Raw genomic sequence first — 14238 nt, 5'->3', positions numbered from 1 at the left:
TATCCAAAAAAGAGGCCGACCATCTCCTTGTCAAGTGCTATAACGTGCCAACCTTCTATACTATCCCAAAATTGCACAAATCGGTGACCCACCCACCAGGGCGGCCGATTGTTTCGGCCGTCGGTGGTCCCTTAGAGAAGGTTGGCAAGTTTGTGGATGCCTTGATTAAGGAGATGGTACTTGAACTCCCCTCTTACGTGCAGGATACAAGGGATGTACTTGGTAAAATAGCGGACATCATTGTTCCCCCGAGGCCATTGTAATGGTGCTGGTGGCTGAGCCTGACGTGCAGAGGTAGCCTCGTGGGATCTGGTACAACAGGAACACGGACGGGTCACACTAGTGGTAGACACGGGCTAGTCTGAGGTGCGGAGTCTAAGTGCTAGCTGGTTTTCACTAGAGCCCCTGGTGGTGGGGATAGACTGCGCTGCAAGCTAACACCAGGTCGCGGTCCCCAGGGTTGCCCCACCAGGAGGTGAACACATCCAGAATCAGAAGCAGATAAGCCGACAAGGATAAGGCAGGAGAGTGGTCACAGGAACGAGCCAAGGTCAGGGCGGGCAGCAAGCAGACGAAGTAGTGGACAAGCCGGGAGGTCGATCAGGAAGTCAACAGGAAACAGCAGGTTCAGGATCAGGAAGTACAGGTAAAGCTGCAGACAAGACAGCAATGGCTCAGTGCTGCTGTGGTGTTTAAATAGGCCAGCCTTTTGCCAATTAGTGCAATTAGTCTGCACTAAGTTAACTCTTAACTGGCAGATTCATGACAGCACTTCAGTGTACACAGGGAGTGTTCCTAACATTGCCCCCCCCTTAAGGGCAACCTCCGGGTGCCCAATAGGTTTTTCTTTTGTGGGTGACTGCGAAAGAAAGCATAGATCAGTTCTTTAGCATGGATATTCCGTTCCGGTTCCCAGGAATTTTCTTCCAGGCCGTAACCTTTCCACTTTATGAGAAACTGTAATTGACCTCTCCTCCTCCTGCAATCCAAAATAGCTTCCACCTCATATTCTTCCTCCCCATCGACAATCACAGGTTCGGGTGGTTCCGAGCTTCTGCCTGGGAAGGAGTTAGGGACTGTAGGTTTTAACAAGGAGACATGAAACACCGGATGAATTCTAAGAGAATCAGGTAAGTGTAATTCATATGAGACCTCGTTGAGTTTCCTCTTGACCGGGAAGGGTCCAATAAACTTGGGTGCCAATTTCTTTGAGGGACAGGCTAGGCGGAGGTTGCATGTAGATAGCCATACCTGGTCACCTGGTTGAAGGATTAGTTCCCCTCTCCTCTTCCTGTCAAAAATCTTTTTAGAGGCTGCTTGTGCCCTTATTATAGCATCCTGCAGCAGTTTACAATTGCGGTTGAGGAAGCTAATGATATCCTGTACTGCTGGAACTGTGGGTTCAGCGGGAACGTCCGGTAAGAAGGACGGATGGAAACCGTAGTTTGCGAAGAATGGAGCTTGCCCTGTAGCAGAATGTTTAGCATTGTTGTATGCAAACTCTGCCAATGGTAGTAGGGCCACCCAGTCATCCTGGACAAATATGGTGAAACAACGGATATACTGTTCCAACGTCTGGTTTGTCCTTTCGGTTTGTCCATTAGTCTGAGGATGGTAGGCGGAAGACAAGGACAGCTCAATCTTCAACGCGTCGCACAAGGCTTTCCAGAAGCGGGAGGTAAACTGGACCCCTCTATCTGAAACAATATTTGCAGGAACCCCATGAAGCCTAACGATCTCTTTAATAAAAACTTCTGCAGTCTCCTTGGCCGTGGGCGTATTCCTGAGTGGCAAGAAATGGGCCATCTTAGATAGACGATCAACGACCACAAAAATGGCGGAACAGCCCTCTGAGGGGGGAAGCTCCACTATGAAGTCCATGGCGACCATCTTCCAAGGCCTGTCAGGGACTGCTAGTGGCCTGAGCAGGCCCCACGCCTTGTTTCTTACAGACTTGCTCCGGGTACAGACGGTACAAGACTTCACGTACTCCCTGCAACTCTGTTCCAGATCTGGCCACCAAAATGTTCGTTGTAATAGATCCAGGGTCTTATGAGTACCAAAATGGCCCGCCAGAGGGTGGTCATGGCATAACCCTAAAACCGTCACTCGGACCTCTTCAGGGACAAAGATCTTGTCTTTAAGCCATAATAACCCATCTCTGGGTACCAGGGACACCTCAGGGAGACAGAGATTCTTTGCAGAAGCTTGCTTTATTTGGGCCATCAGGTTGGTCTGTAATAACAAAAAATTACCTGCGGACAGGATGGTGTCGGGTACTGGCACTTCCTTTGGATCATCAAACATGCGGGAGAGCGCATCTGGCTTGACATTTTTAGATCCCGGCCGGTAGGAAATATGGAAGGAAAATCTTGAGAAAAACAATGCCCAACGTGCCTGACGTGGCCTCAGCCGTTTAGCAGCTCTTAAATACTCAAGATTCTTGTGATCTGTGAAGATGAGGATAGGATGCGTTGCCCCTTCCAACAAGTACCTCCACTCCTCAAGGGCAGCCTTAATGGCCAGAAGTTCTCGATCGCCAACGTCATAGTTCCTTTCTGCTGGGGAAAGTTTACGAGAGAAGAAGGCTATAGGATGTATGAGATCTTTAGTACCCTGCCTTTGCGAAATAACTGCCCCCACGGCCACTTCTGATGCATCTACTTCAAGAAGGTAAGGAAGGGCAGGATTCGGGTGACTCAGGATGGGAGCAGTTGTAAAGAGCCTTTTCAAGGTTAGAAAGGCAGTCTGGGCTTCAGGAGGCCAATTGAACCGGGTATTCTGCTTCGTGAGCTGTGTAATGGGGGAAATGATGTCAGAGAATCCCTTAATAAATCTCCTGTAAAAGTTGGCAAAACCTACGAAGCGCTGGACCCCCTTCTTGTCTGACGGGGGTGGCCAGTCCAAGATGGCTGAGACCTTTTGGGGATCCATCTTAATTCCTTCAGTGGAAATTATGAGACCTAGGAACTGAATACTCTGGCGTTCAAAGTCGCACTTCTCCGGCTTGGCATATAATCCGTGTTGGCGGAGTCTGCCGAGGACATTTTTGACATGTCCCCGATGTTGATCCAGGGATGCAGAGAAAATCAAGATATCGTCCAGGTAGACAATAACAAAGATATCTAACCAGTCTCTGAAAATATCATTTACAAAATGTTGAAAGGTTGCTGGGGCGTTGCACAGGCCGAAGGGCATCACCAGATATTCAAAATGCCCAAACCTGGTGCGAAACGCTGTTTTCCACTCATCCCCCTCACGAATACGGACCAAATTATAGGCCCCACGTAAGTCTAACTTAGTGAAAATGGAGGCTGACCTCAGTCTTTGGAAAAGTTCTGGTACCAGGGGAAGAGGGTAACGGTTCTTGACCGTGATCTTATTTAGTTCCCGATAGTCCACACAGGGGCGGAGAGAGTGGTCCTTTTTTTCCACGAAGAAGATTCCTGCCCCTGCTGGGGATGTCGATGGACGAATGAACCCCTTCTTTAGATTTTCATCCACATATTCTTTCAGAGCCTCCAATTCCCGTTCTGACAAAGGGAAGATACGACCGAATGGAATCCCGGCCCCAGGAAGTAACTCGATCGGGCAGTCGTATGTGCGATGAGGAGGAAGGGTCTCGGCCCCCCGTTTACTAAAAACGTCCAGGTAGCCATGATAAGGCTTAGGCACAGCAGAAAGCAGATCTGTGTCAGAGTCCAAACAGAGCAGGGTACTGGCAGGGCTGAGAGAGACCGGTAAACAGGAGTTTATGCAGTAACTGAAATTTGATCGTTCTTGTCATCCAATCGATTTGCGGGTTGTGGGCCTGCAGCCACGGCAATCCCAGGATAACCGGAAATAAAGGGGAAGCAATAGCATCCAGGCTGAGTAGCTCTTTGTGACCTGAAGAAGTGACCATAGGAAGTGGAGGGGTCTCCTGAGTCACAGGTCCAGACTTAATATGAGACCCATCTGCAAGAAAAATGGAAAGTCCTTGAGTCTTGGTTTGAAGAGGGATGTGTTGTTGGATGGCGAACGTGAGATCAATGAAACAGCTGCACGCTCCAGAATCAATAATTGCGGTGACTGGTATTGTACCTCCCGGGAGTTGAAACGAAACAGGGAGCGCTAAGTGAGTAGCACTGGCAGCGGATGCTGGATAACTTGAAGGAGAGATGGAGAGAAACTTACGTAACTTTGCTGGGCAAGAACGTACGTAATGGCCGGCTTCACCACAGTATAGGCAGAGGTTATTCTTTTGCCGGCGGTGTCGTTCTTCAGCGGTTAGGGTAGACCGCATAACGCCAACATGCATGGGTTCTGGGGCATCTGGTGTGAAGTTAGCAGGAGCCAGGTTGGCCGGAATGGGCCTGGTGGAGGTGACATGAGCCGGAGTTGCGAACCGCGGCATCATCCAGAACGGGCGTGGGTGCTGGGCAGACCTTTCCGCACGGCGCTCACGAAGCCGGCGATCTATCTGGATAGCCAATGAAATCAATGCCTCTAGGGAGTCTGGAATGCCAACTCGGGCTAGCTCGTCCTTCAGACCCTCAGATAGGCCTGAGCGGAACTGGTGACGTAGCGCTGCGTCGTTCCACTCGGTATCAGTACTCCACCGTCTAAAATCCGAGACATACTCCTCTACTGCTCTGCGGCCTTGCTGGAGTGCATGAAGAGCAGCTTCCGCTGTGGAAGTGCGCTGTGGATCATCGTATAATTGAGCCATGGCACCAAAAAAGGAGTCTAGGTGTGGGCTGCACTCTTCAAGAAGTCGGTGTGCCCAGGACTGGGGTTCATCCAAGAGTAGGGAGATGACAAATCCAACCTTGGTGGCTTCCAAGGAGAAAGTCCGGGGCTGCAGTGAGAAATAAAGTTTGCATGCGTTACGGAACGCCCTAAATTTGTCCCGATCTCCTGAAAATCGCTCTGGTGTAGGAACCCTGGGTTCAGGTGGTAGCATCACCACTGTGGGTCCTGAGACCGAACCTGTTGGTGTCGTGGAAGTTGGGGGTACCAAAGAAACAGGAGGGATCCCCGGGTTAGTCACAGAGTGCATGCGTTCCTCCAAGTGCACACAGCTGTCCTGGAGCGACTTGACTGTTTGCGACAATGCTGCCAAGTGTTGGCAGATCTCGTCCAGAGGAGAGGCCCCTCTTGCAGGCTCCAACATGGCTGTCTTGTACTGTAATGGTGCTGGTGGCTGAGCCTGACGTGCAGAGGTAGCCTCGTGGGATCTGGTACAACAGGAACACGGACGGGTCACACTGGTGGTAGACACGGGCTAGTCTGAGGTGCGGAGTCTAAGTGCTAGCTGGTTTTCACTAGAGCCCCTGGTGGTGGGGATAGACTGCGCTGCAAGCTAACACCAGGTCGCGGTCCCCAGGGTTGCCCCACCAGGAGGTGAACACGTCCAGAATCAGAAGCAGATAAGCCGACAAGGATAAGGCAGGAGAGTGGTCACAGGAACGAGCCAAGGTCAGGGCGGGCAGCAAGCAGACGAAGTAGTGGACAAGCCGGCAGGTCGATCAGGAAGTCAACAGGAAACAGCAGGTTCAGGATCAGGAAGTACAGGTAAAGCTGCAGACAAGACAGCAATGGCTCAGTGCTGCTGTGGTGTTTAAATAGGCCAGCCTTTTGCCAATTAGTGCAATTAGTCTGCACTAAGTTAACTCTTAACTGGCAGATTCATGACAGCACTTCAGTGTACACAGGGAGTGTTCCTAACAGCCATACTGGTAGGCATTGATGTCGAAGGTCTGTACACCTCAATACCCCATCAATGGGGTCTACAGGCAGTACACCATTTCCTGCAGCGTAAATTCCCTAATTTGGGAGCTCATAATGAGTTTGTCATCGAATTGTTGCAGTTCATGCTTGAAAACAACTGCTTTCAGTTCCTTTCCTCTTTCTTCCAACAGACCAGGGGCACATCTATGGGAGCACCGTGGGCTCCGGCTTACGCCTGCCTCCATTTGGGCCTCTGGGAGGAGCAGGAAGTATATCCATCCCTGATGTACCTCGGCCATTCCCTCTTATGGCTGAGGTACATCGACGATGTACTGCTCCTCTGGGGAGGGACTTTGACGGAACTGGAGGCATTTGTCGAGGCTTTGAACTGCAACAATAGAAATATCAAATTGACCTATACAGCGACGGCCAACCACTTACCCTTTTTGGACCTCTTGATTTCCCGTATGGGCTCTACCCTAAAAACGACCACGTTTCGCAAGGCAACGTCGGCCAACACGCTACTTCTTGCGCAAAGTCACCATCCACGCTCCCTAATTAATGGTATTCCCGTGGGCCAGTTCCTCCGCCTCAAGCGGAATTGCACGGAGGAGGCCGACTACCAAATCGAAGCTAGGGACCTCCATAGACGGTTCAATGAACGGGGCTATTCCCACAATACCCTCAAACGGGCCCGTAAAAAAGTGGGACCAAGGCAGAGGTCAGAGCTACTCCTCAAGAAGGATGACTCTTTATCTCTGCCAGGGTCAGTTAAACAAACCCACCCCAGGATCATCACGCGATATGGTTCGCAATGGAACCAGGTTCGTGAGGTGATCACCAAACATTGGCAGGTTTTAACTGTATCACCCCTCATTGAAAAAGTAGTGGGCCCTCGTCCCCTGATTACTGCCAAACGTGCTAAAAATCTCAAAGATGCCTTAGTTCATTCAGAGTTCGTACGTACTAAAACTCCGCGAACCTGGTTGACTTCTTTGCCCCCAGTCAAGGGGATGTTCGCATGTGGAAAATGCTCTATTTGCAAACAAGCAATAAACTCCAAAACATTTTTTAGCTGCGATATGAGTCAGGAGTTCACCATTAACAGTTTTATTAACTGTCAAACTGAAAGGGTGATCTACCAAATCATATGTCCCTGCAATAAATCCTACATTGGGAAGACGAAACGACAGCTTAGGATTAGGATTCTGGAGCACTTGGCAGACATCAGGAATAAGATTGATAACAAAACGATACCCCTGCACTTCCTGGAGTACCACAGTGCGAACCCGGATGGATTACTATTCCGGGGGATCTATGCGTTAAAACTCCCCGCTAGACGTGGAGACTTCGACACTGTGCTACTCCAGAAAGAAAAACTTTGGATATTTAAAATGGGGTCTCTGGCCCCTGTAGGGCTGAATGTTGAGTTTAGCCTGAGGCCATTTCTGACCTCTTAGATGATACTTCCGCCATCCCCATCTCCTTTGTCTTCTCACACTTTTTTTTATTTATTTATTTTTTTTTGCTAGTCTATCAATCACTTTTACTTTCTGCCCCTCCTCTTGAACTCTTGGTTAGTACTACATATATACTCCTCTAAGTCCTCTATCTAACTCGACCATCACTAAGGGTACGAACAAGTGGTCGGGTACTACTGTACCTTGATCTATAATACACCTAGCCCTCCCTACAACATGGGGAGCCAGTGACATATAGAACAACACTATATCTCTTATTAATCGCTCATGCATTACTGTATAATATTGACTATGCTATTGCTTGTAGCACTTGGTACCCTGTGGCCCTTCAATCTCTTAGTTTGATCTGCAATGCACATTTTTATATTTTTTCTTATTCTTGTTTTCCCAAGCATTTCCTTACTACTATGGGTATATGCGGCTTTAAGAGACCTCTATCTTTTTAATTTTTTATAATTTTACATCAACATGTTGCGGCTGCACTGGTCTGTGTTGAGTAGCTCTTATCCACAATAATGTATTTCTAAAGAGCAGTGTATTTACTCAGCATAACCCAGAGGCAGTTGCCATTGAGATGTATATTGTACAAGGAATGTTGTATGGAGTTATTTTGGCTTCCCTTTTAATATATAAACTATACACTGACATCTGGTGGCCAGGAGATGTCAATACATCCTGCTGGTCACCGGTTGATTTTATTCACCTGAATTAGATCAATCAATTACTAATTACTATAAAAGGGAATCCATTACTCCTCTCTAATTAGCTCCGATGAAACCGACATGAGTCGGTGAAACGCGTCAGCTTCTTCAGTTGGATCCTATCACTACGACCAACCTCCAAGACGTGTGTAGGTGACCCCCATTGCTCCTGCTTGGCTACGGCTCCCCTGGTTACACTGCTCGCCGTCATCGGATGTGACGTAAGACCGTCCGCCACGGACCTGTCCGTCACTACCTGCAGTCTCGGCTTGAGCAAGCGCTGAATGGGACTACGCCGCTGGAAGCCTCTACAAGCTGCAGGGTCACCGCTATTCTACACACGGAGGTATGGACTTTTTTATTTCACTGATCTAAGGTGTTCATATTCCTCTGTTTGGCAGCACGAAGGACTCTCCTGCCTACTTCCCCATCACCTTTGGGGTATGCAATACCACAACTGCATGGCCGACTGGTAATCGTCCTACAGGTGCCCGTGTCCATACACAGAGGAATCTTTCACCCGTTGTTCCTGTATTGGTTCAGATATTGATGGACAATATCATCAAGTAGGAGTCTACATCGTTCAGTCAGCTCCAACCCCCCATCCAGCAGTTACTGGCATATTACGCAAATTTCCACCGTTTGGATTAATATTCATTGAAGGGGGTATTCCTTTGGTTCTACTTGCTCGATCCACTCTCTATAGGTGATTACACACCCATTGTGCTACACAATCATCCTGCTATTTTGAACTTCATGGAGTTCCTATTCAGGAACACGGCAGGCAATGTATAATTAGTTAATTGGATGTGGCCTAATACCCTGCAGTTCACCATCAGAACCTTTACTACCAACCATTTATTTCATCATTATGGTCTGTTTGTGATACCATCCACTGTATGTACATGTTTTTATTATTTTAATATGTATTGTGTCCATGAATGTTCATTGTCTACTCACCAGGCATAAGTGCTTTAATAAAATTCAGATATTTTTTTCACTGCAACTCAGCTATCATAGTGCAATTTTTGGAGTCTATATCTGATCATCTTTTTGGGTCTGTGAAGTGGTTCCTGAAGCACCCTGTTTTCACCACATTTACAGATACCTTCCCCCCCTTTTTTTCGGCATGTTCACTTTTGATCAATAGGCACCTTATCAGTCACGTTTCAGCTGAGCGGCCATTTCCCTTCTACTTTTATTGATATTCATCAAGAGGCCTTTACAGGAACCAACCCACCCTCGCATTTTTATATTTAAATTGTAACATGTTTGGCATCTTTTACCATAGCGTAATGTCATCTTTTATGTTTTACCAAAAAAACTGGATTTTATATTGGGTTTGTGTACAGCCGTGACCAAAAGTTTTGAGAATGACACAAATATTAATTTTCACAAAGTCTACTGCCTCAGTTTTTATGATGGCAATTGGCATATATTCCAGAATGTTATGAAGACTGATCACATGAGTTGCAATTAATTGCAAAGTCCCTCTTTGCCATGAACATGACTTTAAGCCCATAAAAAACATGTTCACATCATTTGTGAAGAAGGCTTCAGGGTGTCCAAGAAAAGTCCAGGAAGTGGCAGGACCGTCTCCTACAGTTACTTCAGCTGTGGGATCAGGGCGACACCAGTGCAGAGCTTTCTCAGGAATGGCAGCAGGCAGGTGTGAGGGCATCTGCATGCCCAGTGAGGCGAAGGCTTTTGGAGGATAGCCTGGTGTCAAGAAGGTCAGCAAAGAAGCCACTTCTCTCCAGGAAAAACATCAGGGACAGACTGATATTCTGCAAAAGGTACTGGGACTGGACTGCTGAGGACTGGGGTAAAGTCATTTTCTCTGCTGAATCCACTTTCCGATTGATTGGGGCATCCGGATAAAACCTTGTCCGGAGAAGAAAAGTTGAGCCCTACCATCAGTCTTGTATCATGCCAACAGTATAGCATCCTGAGACCATTCATGTGTGGGGTTGCTTCTTAGCCAAGGGAGTGTGCTCACATTTTTGCCCAAGAACACAGCTATGAATAAAGAATGGTACAAAAACTTCCTCCGAGAGCAACTTCTCCCAACCATCCAAGAACAGTTTACAAGAAGAACAGAAAAGCGCCTCTGAGTGTAGACTTTTTAATGTAGCACATGATAAAAAGACAAATGGCAACTTACAGAAGCCAGAAACCATCAGGCTATTAAGGATAGTGCAGTAATACGGCTTCTCCTGGTGAGTTGTCAGTCTGTTCTACCCGATCCAACACCTGGGGGCACTGTGGTCTGTAGGAGAAGATGATGCCAGCAGTCTCCTGTTTGCTTCCAGGTCCCAGTGTGTGACGTCACTGGGGAACTGAGCAACACGACGCGTTTCTGAGCGTGCGTGAAGCTCTAACTGAGAATGAGCGCTCTTTCTTCAGGTGTAAGAACAGTTTGGTGACCAACAATGCCTTTTCCAGGATGATGGAGCACCTTGCCATAAGGCAAAAGTGATGACTAAGTGGCTTACGGAACATAACATTGAAATTGTGGGTCCATGGCCAGGAAACTCCCCAGATCTTAATCCCATTGAGAATTTGTGGTTAATCCTCAAAAGGCAGGTGAACAAAAAAAAAAAAAAAAAACACAAATTCTGACAACCTTCAAGCATTGATTAAGGAAGAATTGGCTGCCATCAGTCAGGATGTGGCCCAGAAGTTGATTGACAGCATGCCAGGACGAATTGCAGCAGTCTTGAAATAAAGGGTCAACACTGCAAATATTGACTCTTAAAGTATAACTACAGGCAAAACATTTTTTTTTAGTTTTGGATAGAGAGGAGAGGGATTATAACCTGTCAATTTTTATTGCTGTCTGTGCCCCCATTAGAGAGAGAGCCCCCCTCTTTATTTGTCCTGTTTACCATTATCATTGAAAGTGAAAGTAAAAGAAAATTACAAACATTGGGTTGTCCCCAGAAAAGTAATAGAGGGGAAATCTTCCAATGGGGACACTAATTCTGGTGACCTGGGGGTCTCCAAGGAATTCCCTTAATTTGCAGAGATTTCCTCTCACTTCCTGTTTTGGCTATGGGACAGGAAGTGAAGAAAAATCTCTGAAATGGAACACAGAGGGCGAAAAAAAATTGACAGGAGTTATAACCCTCCCTTACTCTATCCAAAATGAAAAAAAAAAAGTTTTTGCCTATAGTTCTACCTTAACATAAAGTGTAAAATAATGTGTTGAAAAACTACTGCACATAGGTGACAATAAATTCCAACATTCACTTTGTTATGATTTGTTAGTGACAGCTCCTTACTCAGTTTCCTATTTTGCCCTGCGGGTAATCTGCTATGAGCTTTAATGAGAAACACGTTGGGGTGGAGCCAAGGCAGTGACGTCATCGTGCATGGCTGTTGTCTTGAGCGACATGTGCTTTTGAATGCTTTGTATACTCACTTGTGTGGATCCTGAGATGTAAGTGTGCATTCTGTGTAAAAATGCACTTTTTAAAGATCTATGCACTATGGGAGCTTTTTCTTTCATATGGTATGTGTGATTGAGGCTATTGTATAGATACCTCAGGTGATGAGTGACAACTTGGAGGTCTGAGATTCTGTGGCCCAATCTGCTTCCACCTGAATCCAGTCTGAGTGAAGTGGCACTGCCAGAAGGATAGAAACAAGCGTGTTTAGGCCAAACCTTTTGGTAAGCAACCTGTTTTCTCACTGGTGCAGTCCAGTTATATCAAAGTTGCTGCAAAGAGGCAGTGGGTGATTAGCATTGGTGCAAAACATCTGGATGAACTTTTGGATCTAGACATCTCTTTTTAACGCACAAGTCACTTTGTGGTGATTGGAGAGTTAATTAGCAGTAAATGGGTTGCAGGAGACTAGCTATTTCACATTTATGATTGACATTTGTTATGTTTATTTATTTGCACGTTGAATTTATTTGTTTGCATTTTTTGTGGATGTACTTTTAGCACATTATGTGTGGAGTTGTCGGGGTTGAAGTAGCTGTGAATGGGTTGCAGGTGATCTGCCCTTATTCACATATGTGATTTTTATGTACACTTATTGCAATTTTGCATATGATCTTGTAAATGTAATTTAATTATTGCACCTGTCATCACTATTGGTAAAGGTAACGCATCTACACTAACCGCTTCAGGTCTGGAATATTTTACCCCCTTTTTTATCAGACTGTTTTTTTGCTTTTCAGCACTGCACTACTTTAACTGGTAATTCTAACATATCAGTGTCCATAAATGCAGCATATCCGTGTAAATAAGTGCAACACATCAGTGCAACATATCAGTGTCCATCAGTGCAGCATTTCAGTGTCCATCAGTGCAGCATATCAGTGTCCATCAGTGCAGCATATCAGTGTCCATCAGTGCAACATATCAGTGCCCATCAGTGCAACATATCAGTGCCCATCAGTGCAGCATATCTGTGCACATAAGTACAATGTATCAGTGCCCATCAGTGCAACATATCAGTGTCCATCAGTGCAACATATCAGTGTCCATCAGTGCCGCATATATCAGTGCCCATCGGTGCAACATATCAGTGTACATCAGTGCAGTATATCAATATCCAAAAGTGAGGCATATCAGTAAACATAAGTACAACACATGTCAGTGTCCACCAGTGCAGCATATCAGTGTCCATCAGTGCAGTATATTAGTGTCCTTCAGTTCAGTATATCAGCGTCACTCTGTGCAACATATCAGTGTCCATCAGTGCAACATATCAGTGTCCATCAGTGCCGCATATATCAGTGCCCATCGGTGCAACATATCAGTGTACATCAGTGCAGTATATCAATATCCAAAAGTGAGGCATATCAGTAAACATAAGTACAACACATGTCAGTGTCCACCAGTGCAGCATATCAGTGTCCATCAGTGCAGTATATTAGTGTCCTTCAGTTCAGTATATCAGCGTCACTCTGTGCAACATATCAGTGTCCATCAGTGCAACACATCTGTGGCCATCAGTGCAAAACATCAGTGTCCATCAGTGCAACACATCAGTGTCCATTAGTGCAGCATATCAGTGTAGATAAGTGCAACATATCAGTGCCCATTAGTGCAACACATCAGTCTCCTCCAGTGCAGCATATCAGTGTCCATCAGTGCAACATATCAGTATTCATCAGTGCAGTAACTGTATATCAGTGTCCATCAGTGCAAAATATCAGTATTCATCAGTGCAGTAACTGTATATCAGTGTCCATCAGTGCAACATATCAGTGTTCATCAGTGAAGTAACTGTATATCAGTGTCCATCAGTGCAGCATATAACTGTCCATCAGTGCAGCATATCAGTGTCTATAAGTGCAGTATATCAGTGTCCATCAGTGCAGTATATCAGTCTCCATCAGTGCAGTGTATCAGTGTCTATCAGTGCAACATATCAGTGTCCATCAGTGCAGTATATCAGTGTCAATCAGTGCAACATATCAGTGCCCATCAGTGCAGCATATCAGTGCCCATCAGTGAAACACATCAGTGTCCACCAGTGCAGCATATCAGTGTCCATTAGTGCAGTATATGAGTGTCCATCAGTGCAGCATATTATTGTCCATCAGTGCAACACATCAGTGTCTATAAGTGCAGTAAATCAGTGTCTATCAGTGCAACATATCAGTGTCCATCAGTGCAGCATATCAGTCTCCATCAGTGCAGTATATCAGTGCCCATCAGTGCAACATATCAGTTCCCATCAGTGCAACATATCAGTGACCATCAGTGCAACATATCAGTACCCATCAGTGCAACACATCAGTACCCATCAGTGCAACATATTAGTGTCCATCTGTGCAACAAATCAGTGTCCATTAGTGCAGCATATCTGTGTCCATCAGTGCAGTATATCAGTGCTCATTAGTGCAGCATATCAGTGTCCATCAGTGTAGCATATCAGTGCAACATCATCATTGCCCATCATATCAGTGCAGCTTATCAGTGCCCATCAGTGCTGTTTATCAGTGCAGCCTATCAGTATCTATCAGTGCAACATATCAGTGTCATCAGTGCAGCCTATCAGTGCAACATATCAGTGCCCATCAGTGCAGCCTATCAGTATCTATCAGTGCAACATATCAGTGCCCATCAGTGCAGCCTATCGGTATCTATCAGTGCAACATATCAGTGCCCATAAGTGCAACATATCAGTGCCCATCAGTGTAACATATCAGTGGCCATCAGTGTAGCATATCAGTGTCTATCAGTGCAGCATATAAGTGTCCATCAGTGCAACACATCAGTGTCCATCCGTGGAGAAAATCAGTGATTATCAGTGCAGCATATCAGTACCCATCAGTGCAACACATCAGTTACATCAGTGCAGCATATTAGTGTCCATCAGTG

The sequence above is a fragment of the Pelophylax lessonae genome, assembly GCF_965119305.1.
Source record: "Pelophylax lessonae genome assembly, chromosome: 2".
NCBI lineage: Eukaryota > Metazoa > Chordata > Amphibia > Anura > Ranidae > Pelophylax > Pelophylax lessonae.
The sequence above is the reverse complement of the archived record's forward strand: the minus strand, read 5'-3'. Positions refer to the sequence as shown.